This window comes from Rhinolophus ferrumequinum, chromosome 3, assembly GCF_004115265.2.
Source record: "Rhinolophus ferrumequinum isolate MPI-CBG mRhiFer1 chromosome 3, mRhiFer1_v1.p, whole genome shotgun sequence".
Lineage (NCBI taxonomy): Eukaryota > Metazoa > Chordata > Mammalia > Chiroptera > Rhinolophidae > Rhinolophus > Rhinolophus ferrumequinum.
In genome coordinates, this window is record NC_046286.1 from 86,039,268 (window position 1) to 86,055,648 (window position 16,381).

At 32.1% G+C, this 16,381-nt stretch overlaps 1 pseudogene; it reads right to left on the minus strand.

The window, feature by feature from the left end:
* Window positions 1–4,480: 4,480 nt before the first annotated feature.
* On the minus strand, window positions 4,481–16,099 carry LOC117020700 (ribosome biogenesis protein BRX1 homolog; annotated as a pseudogene).
* Between the last annotated feature and the right edge of the window lie 282 nt (window positions 16,100–16,381).

The window sequence follows — 16,381 nt, forward strand, 5'->3', positions numbered from 1 at the left end:
AATTAAGTTAAAATGAGGTCCATTAAGGTGTGTCCTAATACAACCTGTCCTTATAAAAAGAGATTAGGATACACAGGGTGCCCTGTACAGAGCACGACAAGGCAGCAAGAGGGTAGCTATGTGTAAGTCAAAGAGAGAAGCTTCAGAGAAAACCAACTCTGCATGACACTTTGATCTTGAACTTTCATCCGTGAGAATTGTGAGAAAATAAATTTCTGTTGTTTAAGCCATCCAATTTATGTATGGTATTTATGGCAGTCCTAGCAAACTAATATATTCTTAAAGAGCAAGTCTCAAGGGAAATTAAAAAATAAGTTAAAGTGAATGGAAATAAAAATGCAAGATTATTGGTAGGATTTAGGTAAATAAATACTTACAGGAAAATTCATAGCACTAAATGTTTATATTGGAAAAGAAAATCTCAAAACAATCATCCAACTTTCTATTTTAAGAAATGAGGGAAATAAATCAAAATATGCACAAATATGGATGGACCTAAAGGATATTATGCTAAGTGAAATAAGTCAGACTGAGAAAGACAAATACTATGATCTCACTTATATGTGGAATCAAAAGAACAGAATAAATGAACAAACAAAACAGAAAAAGACTCATAGATACAGAGAACAAATGGATGGTTGATAGATGGTAGGGGGTCTGAGAGATAGTAGAGAAAGATGAAGGGATTAAGAAGTATAAATTGGTAGTCACAAAATACTAGTCACAGGGAATACAGTACGGGGAATATAGTCAAATAATGTTGTAAAAACTATGTATGGTGTCAGAAGGGTACTAGACTTATTGGGGAGATCACTTCATAAATTATATAAATGCTTAACCACTCTGCTCTGCTGTACACCTAAAACTAATATAAAATAATATTGAATGTCAATTCTAATATGTGTATATATATGTATATACATGTGTATATATATGTATACATATGTGTGTGTGTGCATATATATATATATACACACATATATAATGTAAAGTACAGCATAGGGAATATAGTCATATGTTAGATGGGTAAACTTGTTGGGGTTATCACTTTGTGAGGTACGTAAATGTCTAATTATTATGTTGTTTTGTACACCTGAAACTAATAACAAAACACAAGAAAAAATATATATCAAAAGCAAGCAGATGAAAGAAAATAATAAAGGGCAGAAATCAGTGCAATTTAAAACCAAAACTAAAATCAAAAGAGAAAGTGTTTGAAATCAAAAACTGTTTCTTTGAAATAATCAATAAAATTGTTAAACTTCTAGCAACTCCGACAGAGATAAAAGAGAAGACACAATCGACCAAAATAAGGAACTGAATGAGGAGATACCACAATCTTAGCTCTACATACTCTAATTTAATAATACACCGATAAACAAATAGAAAACAATGTCCTTATCACCCCTTTCAATGTTCTCAAAAAAATCCTCCTGCAAGTATTATCCAAAAACCAGAATGGTTTAATAAACGTGCCATCATTTACACGTTTAAAATATTTCAGTGCTTGAAAATCTGAAAATAAAGATTATACAGAAAAGCTTTCATTGGGTCAATGTTTACTTCCTTAATCATTAGAAATATTAACATTTTTAATATAATATCCATGAAACCAGATAGCAAATAAAGACTTCTGGCTATATGCTTGTATTGAACATAACCTGTATCACAAAACTATCATTTGATGAATATACATACATAAACCATAAATCAAAATACTATTTTGTTGATTTTTTGGAATATAGCATTCCCTGGAGGTAAAGTCTATTCCATAAAGCCATAGTCACAGGACAAGATTTTGGTCAAAACTAACATGAAGAAGAGGACCCAGAATAGAAAAGATGCCATGTGCACTCAAAACTGGCTGAGATATCCCTTGGCTTACCTTTGACTATTCCCATCATTTGGTATTCTTAGACTTTATATCTGGCTCTGTAATACCATCTCCAGATGCATGACAGAAAAAAAAAAAATTCTAACTACAACAACAAAAGAAAAAGAGAATGGTTGATACAATTTTCGATGGCAATAACAAAAAGTCAACTTGAAACTATAAATATCTTTCACAAACTATGTTTTCCAAATATTGTTGCTTTTCTGACTCCTAAGCAAATATTTTTCACAGGAAAGAAAAGATGACAACATCATTCATTTTCAGGGAAATCATTCAGTAACCAAAATTTGTGACCTATTCTCATCAGACTGAAAACAAACAAGAACAGAAACAAAGTAATTGACATTACGTAAGATTCAGAATATTATTTTTCACGCAGGAATAACTTATTTATATGTATTCTAGTGATTAATGTTATGTGGGGTTGTCAATTTTAATGTTCTTCCTTACTCATAGGATCATTAAATCAGGTAAATTGAGGATACCTACCCTGGGTTACTTTTTCTACTTGCTATCTAGCATTCAGATAGATCATTTACCATAAATACATTCAAAAGCTGGATAGCACTGACAATCATAACATTTTTTGTAATGATTACTAAATAGATATAAGCATATATGTATGTATGTATAAATTGTTTTGTTTTACTTAAGCAGATTGCATTTTTAAGTTTTTAGGTTTCAAATTTATCTAAGAAAAATTTTAAAAATTTCTAAGATAGCAAAATCAATTAAACAAAGATTTATGTTTAACTCTGTTCCAGTGTCTATTCTAGTTCCTAAAAAAAATAAAAATATGAATAAGACTGTGGCTTAGTCACCCTAGAGCTCATATTTTAGGTGGGCAAATCTTAACGTTAAACTTTAAATAAAATGGGGTAGGTGCTATGATAAAGGCATGACCCTGGAGCTAAGGAAGCAGATGAATGGGAAGGGTTATTTCTACCTAGGCCTTCCAATACAGGCTTTCCTGAAGAAAGAATGTGAGGAGACTGCACCCACCAGGGAATATCAGTAGTTAAACAGGCAAAGACCTGAAAATTGTTTCCAGACAAAAGGAGCCATATTATAATAGCAGACATTGTGTATTAGTTTCCTATTGCTGCTGTAGGCAAGTAGCACCAATGTATTGGCTTAAAACAACACAAATTTATTCTGTTAAAGTTCTGGAAGTTAGAAATCTGAAATTAGTTTCTCTGGGCTAAAGTCAAGGTGTTAGTAGGGATGGCTCCTTCTGGAGGCTCTAAGGGAAGAATCCTATTCCTTGCCATTTTCAGTTTATAGAGACCATCTGTATTCCTTGGCTTGTGGCCACTTCTATCTCCAAAATGTATCACTTCAATTTTAGTGTTTATCATCATGTCATCACTGTAGCTTTTCCTCTCTATCTGAATCTTCCTAGACTGTTATGATTACGTTGGGGCCATATATTATTCCAGGATAATTTCCCCATCTCGAGATCCTTAACTTAATCGAATTCACAGTATCCCTTTTGTCATATAAGATAACATTTATAATTTCCTGAGATTAGGGTGTAGACACATTGGGGGCTATTATTCAGCCTACCACTGAATAGTTTGGCAGGTGTAGACACATAGGGAATTTTAAAGTATCAGAAAATGTGGTAATTTGGAATGTAGTTTGATGAATCTGAAAAGGTGGTTAAAGACTAGATGAGTTTTTCTCAAAATGATAGTAACCACTCCAAGTTCAAAGAAATATGTCTTCAAGTGGTGGGAGGAGCACAACACAGAAGACATGAAAATTACATAAAATATGCCATTTACAAAATGTCTTCACCTTTATAGTGGACCCAAACATAATATGTGTACAGTTTGAATGTTTTGAAGGTTCCCTGATAACTGAGCTATATCATTATACATTCATGTACTGAATTTCTGAACCTCCTATGTTTATCTTTTTGGCTTTGTGGTACCCTTTTAATTAAGAAGCTGCAATTGGACATAAAACATAAATGATGGTCTTGCCAAATGAAGGCTAAATTATATCATGGCTAGCTGGACAAAGGAAAATTAACATAAAGAAATGTGTCTGTAGGGTTGAGTCATCACATGGCATATGGGCTTTGTAACATAGGCATACTGAGCTCCACTAAAGCACAACACAATTACTTGGCTTATTTAATTCTGTGTTAGTAGCTGTTTCATTTAAGGGACACATCCTCATTTGTCACATTAAATTAATATATTTATTTTGAGTTGTTTTAGTTCTGCCCATTTGTTTTAGATAAAGTTGTATAGAAGATATAAGAATTTCATATATTGATTTATGTCTGTACCTTTCAATAATTCTTCACTAAAAACAAGTAGTCACTATTTGGCCTTTAATAGGTTTTCTTTTTTTTGTTTGTTTGTTTGTTCGTTTGTTTTGTTTTGTTTTTTAACTGATGTCTTCTGATGTTATTATATTTAGAAAGACACATATAACGCTGAATCTACAAGATTTTTTTTCTTTCAAATGTCACACTAAATAGATATAAAATAGTCCTGGATTGGATAATAAAAGTATTTAGATAATACAAAATAAATATAAAATAAATAAAAAACAAATTAGTTCTCCATTGATTTATTTTACATTCCCACTGTTTACTTTCTGTTTCATTTTCCTTTGCTTTTTGTAAAAGCTTTTCTTTCTTGCTTTCAAATCAACTTTTAGCTCTGATTTTACCCACTGTATTTATATGGGTTTTTCCTCAGATGGTGTCACAAAAACATCTGCAGTGGGATCACGTCAAGAATAGTCTTCAGTTCTTTCTTTCTCAGTTTCTGTGCATCTTTCACTTGCTGTTTCTCTTGGTATTTTGCAGCTGTAAAGGATCTTATGACACTCTGATGCATGTTTGGTGACTGGTAGTGAAGATTTGCATATTAAGTTGGTCCTCCAAAACTTCCCTGGAAAATCTTTGAGATTTAAAGCAAAATGTGGTCCTGTTTCTACAAGAGCAGCATCTTCTTCAATCATCTGAATGTTCCCAAACCATATTCTATTATCCAAATTGGTGAAAGTAAACATGTGGCCCAGAAATGGCTGGCTTTTGGGATGATACCATGATGTACTAAAGATCTGCATGAAGAGTTCTTTACAAAGTATAATGTGGTAATTCATCAAAAGCAGGGTCATAAGACAAATGGTGCCCAGAACCTTTCAAACAGTTTCTACTCATCTATATTTCAGTTAGGGTATTGAATATGTTATGTTGAACAAGGAATTTAGCAGTTGGTCCATGAGGTAAATTTGAAGGCCACATATAGAGATCTTGTTTCTTCTTAGTTTCAAAATAGATACATCCATTACAGTTTTTCATTTCACAAACCTCATTAATCACAAATAACGTATCTTTACAATACATTTTAGTATGTGCTTTAGAATGAGGTATCGGCATTCTTAAGTCTTGCATAAAATGTCTTGTTCTGAAATTTATTCCTCTTGAAGAAAAAATGAGAACCCGTTCCTTATGTTTCCACTTCACCTTGCAAAATGGATCTGGGATATAGTCTCTCTCTTCTTCCTCTGCCTCGTCTTCCATGTCACACTGCTTAGTTGGCAGCCTGGTATCCTTCTCATTTATTTTGGCCTCTTCACTTGAACCGCCAACCCTCCATGCCACCATCTTGCATCTCTGCCTTTGCTCTTGGCCTGCCTCAAGTTTTTTTGTTTTGTTTTGTTTTTGTTTTTGTTTTACTTTTAAAACTGTTATATTATTTAAGTTTGAGAAACTGAATTTTTTTACAGTATTAAATACTTATATCAGAAAAAAGAAAGTTCTCGAAACAATAATCTAAGTTTCCATTTTAAGAAACTGGAAAAATAAGATCAAAATATGTCCAAATCTAGCAGAAGGAAGAAAATATAGAAGAAAATAGAAATTAAGAGAATAAAGCCCAAAATCTGACTGCCTGGTCTTCATTGCCAATTCCATCATTCATAATCTCTAAGATCTTGGGAAGGAACTCAACCTCCCCAGGACTCTATTTCCCCACCTGCAAAACCGAGTAAATAATAGTGCCCACTTCACAGGGCTATTATTAAGAATTAATAGAAAAGTTCTTGGAACCATAACACTAAGAAATGAGATGAAAACTGCCTATAATAGTACTTTGCACATAATAAACTGGATCAAAGTACGGGAATCATATGTTCCAGTTTATCCAGGGTAGTCACAGTTTAGAAGTTACTATGAGTTCTTCAATTAATAGTGAAATAGTAATAATTACATCAATATAAGCTGTTTCTGCCATGGCCTCACCTAAGAGTCTGAAAGACAGATGTAGTGAATAGAATTTCACCTTTACATATAGAAAAATGCCAGTGATCCATCTCTGTTTTGTTTTCAGTGAAAGGTAACTAATATTTTCCCCCTCAACAACAACATATGGTTGTTGTTACTCTCTGATAAAACGAAGTAATAGACAATGCTGCATTTGTGAGCTGCGTGGCATACCAGTTTTATGTATCATCTACCATAACAAACCTTATGAGATATATAAACTGCTAGACTACAAGTTGGAGTTTAGCAATAAGAAACATTAAAATTATAGGCTAAATATAATAAGATACGTGTGAGAAATAAAGACTAAGCTGTACTATCTTAAAACATATAAAACGCAATATAAACCCTCTTGTTATCACAGTATCATATAAACATTGATTGAAAAATTCTTAACAAAATATTAATAAAACAAATGCAAGCACTGTATAAAGATAACACATTATGTTCAAAGCTTACAAGTTTGTTAAATATTTTACAAATAAATCAGTATATTGTCATTTAATGATTATCTTAATAGATGTAGAAAAACATTTATCGAAATTAATGATAATCAGAATAAAATTAGTTTTAAGTCAGTAATTGAAGGAAATTTCTTGATGTTGCAACATTATTTACAAATATGCATGTAGCACACATCATTTGCAAAGTGAAAACATTCAGGAACTAGACAAAACTGTTGGATCTTATCGTTGTGCTAGATGCTGAGGACTGTTGTATTAATAATGGCAAGACACTAAAGACAAGAAAAAGAAAACTAAAATGGAATAAGGTCATTATGTGATTATATGATTATATATGTAGAAAAACAAAGGATATTACTGATAAATTGTGACAAGGAATTGGGAAATTTTAACAAAAATTTCAAAGCTTTGGGAAACAAAATCACAATTCAAAATTCAATGGCATTTATACACAGTTGTGTCAAATAGATGGAAAACAAAATTGTGAAAACAATGTATAATATGATAAAAAGTTGTAGCTATCATTTCTATTCTAAGTTATCTATAGATCCAAATCAATTCCAATTAAAGTCTCCACAGAATTGCTTTTATTTCTCTCCTCTTTTACTCTGTTCTTTTTGTGTATGAAATCTGAGGGAATGATTCTAAATTGATATGGAAGAACAGCTAAATAGTCCTAAGGAAGAAAAATAACATGAAGGTGGGTGGGGTGGAATTTGCCAGTTATCAAGAATTATTATAAAGCTATAATTAATAACAAAATATTGTATTGATACAGATAGAAAAACGAACAAAGGATCAGATTTACACATATACGGACATCTGATTTATAAGTGTTTCACTTAAGAACAGTAGGAAAAAAAAAGATTTTTTCAACCAAAATCCGTTATCTCTATGGAGAAAATATAAAATTGGTCCTCTGACAGACACCATGTAAATATTTATGAATGAAAGATAAATATAGAAATAATTTAGATGACAATTAGGTATAATATCTTTATTAATTTTAATAGAGAAGAACGTATTAAACCCAATATCACTGGTTATTTCTACTACATTAATTATCAACCATTGTAGAGTGAAGAAGTCCCAAACTGGGAAAAATATATGCAACACATAGAAGTGATCGGTGTAAGTATCCAAGATGAGTAAATAACTGCTACGAATCAGGTAAAAAGACACAATCTGATAAAAATGATAAAATAAATAAACAAGCACTTAACATAATAGGAAACCCAAATAACCAATAAACATGTGAGAAGATTTCCGATCTCATTTGAAATCAGGAACATGTAAATTCATAAAATGATGTATCATTTTGTGCATACTACACTGGAAAACACGAAGAGGCTGGCAATGCCAAGTGTTGGTGAGGATATGGAGCAATGGGGTCATTTAAATACTTGGACATGGAGATCAGTGGGGCACTTTGGGAAAAAATTAGTATCACATGGAACATTGAAGATGTTCATAATCTATGACCCAAGAATTCCACTCCTGTGCACCAGGAGACAAGTAGAAGAATATTCTCAGCAGAACATATAATAGCAAATATTAGAAAACAATCCATACATTCATCAATATTAGAATGAAAAAAAATATGATAAAGTCATAAATTAGAAAAGTAGGTATATATGCAAGCAATTATATAGGTTGATATGGGGAACATAAAGATTAAGGAAAAAAACAAATTGCTGGAGATCACACTACACAATTCCATTTTTTACAATTCAAAAGAAGCAAGTGGCATTTTGCTCAGAAATAGAAATTTTAGTTACAGCATGCAAATGAAAATGAAATGATAAACATAAAACTCAGGTTACTGGGTGAGGGAAGGGATGAAAGTGATAAGGACATACAAGGAACTACAGCAGTGAGGGTCTCACTTCTTTAACCTTTTCCTCACAACTACGTACGTAGGTGTTCATTCTATCATTATTTTTTTAATCTTTATAGCACATAATTTAAATATTAATTTGAATTTATTCACTATTTAATTCATTTTTAAAATACTTACTCGTCAATATCTATTTTGCACTTTAAAAGGAAAGAGCAAGCCTTTCAAAAGGCTGACATAGACAGATGCAAGCTTGTGTAATTTCTTGTCTGTTAGGTCTCTTGGATGTGTGAATCTCATTTGACTTCTGCATACCCTGATGGAGCTCAGAGTCTATCCAAGGCATTGTGTTTATTTTAGCAATGTCAAACAATTAAAAAAATCTTCACAGATAAAGTTGTTCTTTCATTTAGTAATATATCCAGCTGTCAAACATGTGCTATTTTTAAGTTTCTTCTGTATGTTAAGCATGAGGAAGGCTATTGCTCTCTCAACGGTTCACAATTTTAGCCGCAAAGATAACTCTTGTCCAAAGACAGCTCTTTTGCAAGGCAATATGAGAGGAGTGCTGTCTGAGGAGCAGAAACGCAGGTGCAAGAAGAGTTCAAAGGTGGAAGAATGATTGCTGAGGTAATCATGCAACTATTTCAATACAATAGCTGCCAGGAAACTGTATATGCAAATTTTAGGGTTGGGATGAAGAACTTGGAAGAAAGTCTCAGGGAGGAAATTGAAATTTCATAATAAGGAAATGAGTGGAAGTGAGGCGTCTTTTAAACAACAGCTGTCAAATATTCTCTGGGAAAACAAAATACTGCTTGAGGCAGATGGGGTAGTGTCCATCATTTTACCTGTGAGTTTAATTTAGGTAGACATTCTGACCCCATCTAACTATGTAGGCTTCGGTAATTTGTTGGAAGCTCCGGCACACGACCTGCTATATATTGTACCAACAAGGATAAGGTGGTGAAGTTGTGCATGCATGTACATTTGTGTGTGTGTGTGTGTGCACACCCACGTATGTTGAGTGAAAGTATGGAAATATGTTGAAATATGGAATGGGTCTCACTTCTCACTGAATAAGTTAAAAATGCAGCAAGGACTACTTAGTACTGTGGACTACACAGTACTCTATTGGTTTAGTCTTTCCCTTGGGGAGATCCAGCACTACCTCACCTTCCAGAATCGTATCTGAGTAATTGCTTCCCTGATATAGTAATCCAAGCTGAAATATTTGCCTGATCTCTAGATCTTCACTTAAGATTTCCTTCTGGCATCTCCACAAGGTTTACCAATAAACATTTCACACTCAACATGTCCAAAAAGAAATTCCTCATCTGTCCTTTTATTTGACTCCATCCACCTTTTTAAAATTAATGCTGCATCATGTTGTCAGTTGCTCATCCATAAAAACCACAGAGACATCTGCAGAGATTTCTTTTCACTCACCATTAAGGACCAGTTGCTACAATATGCAGTTTGCCTCTGTAAAGCTTTTTTTCATTCATCTGGTCCTTGGCATTTTCATTGCAGGAGTATATGTTCTTATTACATGGCTTCTCTTCATTTATGTACAATTGCCCGTTTTTCTATTCTTTCTCTCTTCTCATCCAATCTATTTTACAACTCCCCTAACATATTTGTCTAAAAGTAATTTCAACTATATTTTACTCCTATAGAAAATCTTTCAAATCCTTCAATAACAGTGTAGTGCTCTCAGGGTAAAGATACTGCCCCCAAACCAAGGGGATGTATTTACACACGTCCCTAAATCAAAGGGGTGTGTTTACACATGCCACTAAATCAAAGAAATGCGTTGCTAAATGCCTGAGAACTCGGTACCTCACGGGAAGAGAGAGAGATAAGAGAAAGGAGGGGGGAGGCAATTCTACCCATAGAAATAAATGCCTCCATGCAATGTAAGGCAGGGCTGCTTCCCTCCCTTCCGCTCCACGTCTCTGAGTATACTCTCTTTTACTAATAAATTTCTGGCTGTTTTATTCTGCATAAAATTTTGTCTTTTGACTGAATTCCTTCAAGAAGACAAAGAGCTGAGGTTCAACGCCATTTTCCTGGTAACAAGGTGTTCTATTCTGTAGTCCAGCTGGTCAGTTTAGTAATACACAACATAGTCCATATGTTGCCTCTTCTGATTTTGTTCATGTTTCTTGGTGAATTCCCTCACTCCGTATTTATCTGCCAAAGCCCTATCTAAATCTCAAGCCTACTTTTTATAAAGTCTTTGTAGCTTGCTGAGCCATAAATTCTTTATCTCTTTAAATGCTTTTCGTATGTTTTGTTATCCACTTAGCTGTTATCAACCTCTCTATATATGGATTTACCTTTATCTGGTACTAAATTATAAGCTCCTTGTGATCAGAAACTTTGTCATCTATATAAAAATCATTAGAAACCCTACGTATATCAGTCACAAAATTAAATACAAAGACTGAAATGATAAATAAAAGTCTTACACACATGTATGTCATCAGTATTATTTGTATCATCTCAGAATAAAGCAGAAAGTCTTAGATGTAATAGGGATATGTAAACTATCACATGGATAGTAGTATCACTGAGACTATAATACTCTCTTTTAGTCTAGGATTAATTTCTTTAACTCTTTCTTCCAAGAAACATTTCAATATTTTTATTGATTTCTTTACTCTGTCTTTCTGTCTGTCTCTGTATTTCTCTCTCTCTCTCTCTCTCTCCTCTCTCTCTCTCTCTCTCTCTCTCTCTCTCTCTCTCTCTCTCTCCACTACACATCCCCATTTAGATCTTTATTGTTAGTAGATATAGTGTCTACTATTACATATATAGCAGCATTCTAAGAGAAACTTGCATTATTGGCTCATCTATCTGTGCTAATTTATGAGGTTAAATTATTATCTGACAACAGATATTGAATTTGAGGTATAGCACCTAGAAAAAGTTCTTTAGTCTACCACTTCTAGAACAGGATGTAGTCTGGGTTCTTCATATGTGTATGTTGAAATAGAAGTGAAGAGGTAGCTGAGGGAATGAAAGCCATGAGAAAAGAGGAATTGTCTTGATGTTGGAGAGATGAGCTATTGTGATTGGTCACGTTGAATATAAAGGATGAACTTAATATTCATGAATTTACAGATGAACTTCAAGTCATGTCTTAGTCCTGCTCTGGTCCACTCAAAGCTGTTTATAATGGCAGCTCAAATAGCATGGTCAGAGAACACATCAAAACTTTCCACTGGTTTTGTTCTTAGGAAAATCTTTCCATTACCTGTGGGACATGTATCTCTGTTTTTACATGTTAAAAATATTTATGGGCTTTTATTGCTACTAATTAAGAAAAAAAAGAGACAACAGGAAACATACCATATATATATATATATATATATATATATATATATATATATATATATATGGCAAATAGTGATCTGCAATGAAACGTAAAAATAATTAAGATTCTTTACCAATATTTTTTCAACTTTTTAAATCTATGGGTCCTTTTAACACAAAAAAATACAAAAACAAATGCTCCTTAATTCCAACTGTTATTAACTTTCATAATACTACTTAAATATGTACAACCAAAACTTATTTTACTTGTAGGTCTGAAACTCTATTAAACCAGTATCAAATAAAAATACTAAAATTTCCCACCAAATCAATAAAATTTAATTTAATATGGAATACATTTTAGGCTTAAAAATGAATTTAAATGAATAAAATGATACTTTTTCACTTTTCTCATTTTTATTTTGAGCATGCTGAACTATTTTGGGGGGGGGCATTATAATTTGATCATTGACTTTTTTTTGCTTTTAAAAATAATAATTTTAATTATCAGGCAGTTATTTTGAAGATGTAATCAGTTCAATTGTGCTCATAAAATACAATAAAAATAATTTGAAATGTGAAGTCCTTTATTATATATTTAGTATGAAAATTAAATCTACACAACACATCTGTAGGTAAAATGCTTATGCCATTGATACTACAGTACAAGTTCTATGGAATTCTGCAGAGTTCAAAGACCATGTGCTATTTGATGACTTAACTTCCCCACTTCTCTTCCTTATGTAAATGACTGAAAATTTTTTACTTTTACAGCTTGCCATGAGGTAATTTGCCCTTTACTTGGGCCAATACAAATGCATACTCCAGAACTGCAATAGGGAAGCAGAATAAATGGATCATACACAGAATCCACAATATGCTTATATTTTATTAATATTAGCAAAATAAATGAAGAAAATTCAATAATCGCCTTACAACTAACAACTAAATCTCTGGGAATGATAAGTATAGTAATTCCTTCTTTTTCACTAAATCATTGCCACTTTCTCATTTCCTTAGTTCTATTAGGGTAAAAAATGTGTACATGAAATGCTAAGTCATTTAAGATTTCTCCAGATTTGACTGTTATTTATAGCTCAAAGGAGATCCAAATTAAAATGAGAGCTTTACTGTTTTACACAGGAAATATTTACTTAGGTCATTTTCCAACAGTTACCCAATCCAAAGCAAACTAAATATATCTTAAATATTTGTAGGAAAGATTAATTTGGATAAGAAAATAAATCATAAGATTTGTAGAAGAGCTGGATTTATTAATTAATTAATTTTTAAAAATATCACTCATCCAATAAAGGTTGCAGGAATATTTATCATATGACATGGCTGGGACAATTTTGTCACCATGTGGCTTTGTCTACTTTGATTTCAATTCCTTGGAAATGTTAACACAAAAAGTTAGCAGGTGGGGCTCTACATTCTATAATTCTATTTAAGTTACATATGCATTATTTTCTCCTCTTCTCAATAAACTGTAAAGCCTCTAAACAAATATAAATAATACATATAAAATATATAAATATTATAGATATAAAACATATAAATATATGTTTTAGGCATAGTGAGACTAAAACAGCTAATTCCAATGAATTCAAAGAAGTGATAGAATGATATTTACTCTATGAATACTCAATAAATGACTTAATAAAGTTGTATAAATGACACAATGGCACAACATTGGCTTTCCAGTGAAAATTAATGCAGGAAGAATGTCCCGTTTTTATTTTATCTATAATTAATTTAATCTCACTAGAACTTATATTTCTTATTGGTTAAATAGATTGTCCCATTACAGTAGTCCTCTGAATTATATAACAGATTACTTGGGTAAAAATAAATATATTAGCATTTATTCTAAATAATTTTTATATACATTATGTCATATATCACAATCTATATCACCATTCCTTGTTATATCAAAATTTAATTAATAAATCAGAGACCTGATTATCATCTATTACCTGTGTTCTCAAGGTAATTAATTTCTACTCAAACTATATCATAATGTATGAGACTATGATACTAAGATTATTGCCAAAAAGTGAAATTTGGTATTGTAGCATATTCTACACATTTTCTAGACAAAAATAGAATGTAGTGCATTATCAAATATGATAGAAAAATGTCAAGTTCTGAGGCCACAAATGAAGATGTGTGTGCATAGAGGAACAATCCCAGAATTCAGAGGACACTAAAAGAACAGAAATCAGGTAAAATTAAAGAAAAGTAAACTCATTATTACTATTCCAATCAGGTAATTCCTGCAAGCAAAACCCTTTAATACAAGCATTGGAAAAGTATAGCCACAATTTATATTTTTCTTCTAAACATGTTTAATTCAGGCTCTTGGCAATCTTTTGTTTCCAAAAAAAGGAACTTCTGATTTAATAATTTGGAAAATAAAAACAGTAGTCATTGTATTTTCAGTTTAACTCCACACTTACAAAGCAAATGGCAGTAAAAGTAAAATTTTAGTAGGATTGGTCAATACCTAATGGACATGAAAGCAAGATATTTATTCAGTTCTGAAACATAATCAATTTTTACATGATAAGAACAAATTTAATCTTGGAGTCCAGAAAATCTAGGTTAGGACTACTTAAGTAGCCTACTTTAGTTTAGCTGTTTTTTTTGTTTCCTAATAAAATGATATGAAAAAGAAAGTGCATGGTTAGTATTTATAAATTTTGTTGCTGACAAACCACTGACCTTAAGGTTTAGATTAAGTTCTTTAGCAAATGGATTCTTAAAAGCAAGCTGTTGTTTTAAAATTATGTTGAAAATCTATCATTGGCAAGAGAGGTGAAAGAAAGGATAAATGTGAACAAGAAATCAATCTGTTGCGCTCCAAGATTTCCATCTCCAGATGAGTTTAATTGTTGATGCTTTCTTCATGACCACCATTTTTACACTTTGCTGCTTTCTGTACAGCCTTTTAAGTTTTTGGTCATCATTTTAAATTTTGTTTGCCACACTTCCTCAGTTATACATCTTTCTTGACTTCATTAACTTACGGAAATTACCTCTCAGAATTAAATATGGTCAATAAACATTATGGCATATGCAAATCCACAGGCATATGTAAAGTCAGAGGTGAAAGATATTATGAAACTTTAAAAAAAATTAGTGAATAATCAATTCAATGAAACTATAAAAATACTAGTGAGTAATCATTTCAATCCATTTTTATGAAAATGGGATTTACTCTCTGCCCTATTACTCCAATGCAACATTACTTCATGTAAACAACTTGATTTAAAGACATTTGTCAAATTTGCACTGTTTGACATAGTTAATAGGATTTTCCTCCCCCTTGAACCTATGCCTCTAGGTAATAATGTAGAGAGATAAATTAACAATGATAGTTATAAAAAGGAAGGGGGTTAGCAATTTCCAAATAAATTTGATAAAGCAACAAATTCAAACTTTACAACTCATGCCAATATCTGCTTCATCTTAGATTGACGGAGGAATCTCATTTGCCTATGTCTTGGTAAAATTAAGTAGAAAATCACAACCTCCACTCATACTTTTTTTCATACTGCAAAAACCATGAATCAATACAATGAACTTTAAAATAAGGTCTGTTGTTGTGTAGTCAACTAGCTTTCATGGTATAAATATACTTCTGACAAATTTAAATGTATTATAAGAATTTTTATTTGCCAAGAGCAACAAACTGTGTCTTACCGAGTCAACAATACCACTAATAATTAAATAAGCGAATATAAACTATTAAAACTGCAAATATTATAATTGATCATGTTCTCTTTTACCCAAAGCAAGTTCACTTCACCAGAAGCCAAAATATTGAAATGAGCTAATTGTCTTTTTTTCCAATGATGAATTTTTATATATAATATCCAACTCACCTTATTTTTATACGAATCATTGCTTTCAAAAGATCAAAGGAATTTTTAAAAATGTAATTTTAGCTATGCTTGCAACACCCACTAAATTTGGTAGTAGCTAATTATATTCTAGCTGAAGGATAGAAAAATGCCAGTTGTAGAACAAAAATAGACAATCTTTCAGTGTTCTCTCTGACAAACATAACTGCCTCACATTTCATTTAGTTAACTCTTTAGCACTTGTCATTACCCTAAATATGAGGCCTAAATATGAGGTCTGGGATATATTTTGAAGAAAATAAAATAATACAAGTATAACTTTTTTTAACGGTTATTGGACATAGCCACTCCACGTACCTTTGCGGTCCACGGTGTTGACGAACCAGCTGCTTCTTCCTCCAGCACCAGGTTGTAGGGCGCTGGCATTCTCTGTGGTAAGAGATGGTGAAAGGGGATGAGTGAAAGGGGAGAAACAAGCCAGTTTACTTCTCTTTTTAAAAAAAAAAAAAAAAACACAAAATACTGAAGAGTTTTTATTTTAAAATAGCCCCCCTGTCGTTTTTCAGGATAGTGAGTCTCTTTACTCCTCTCATTGAAATTAATTCCCCAAAAGGTATCTCTTTTGGTAACAGTTGTTAATCATTAGTAACACACATTTCTGTCATCAGAAGAGAACAACTAAGACAAATGAGGAACATGTCTCTTCTC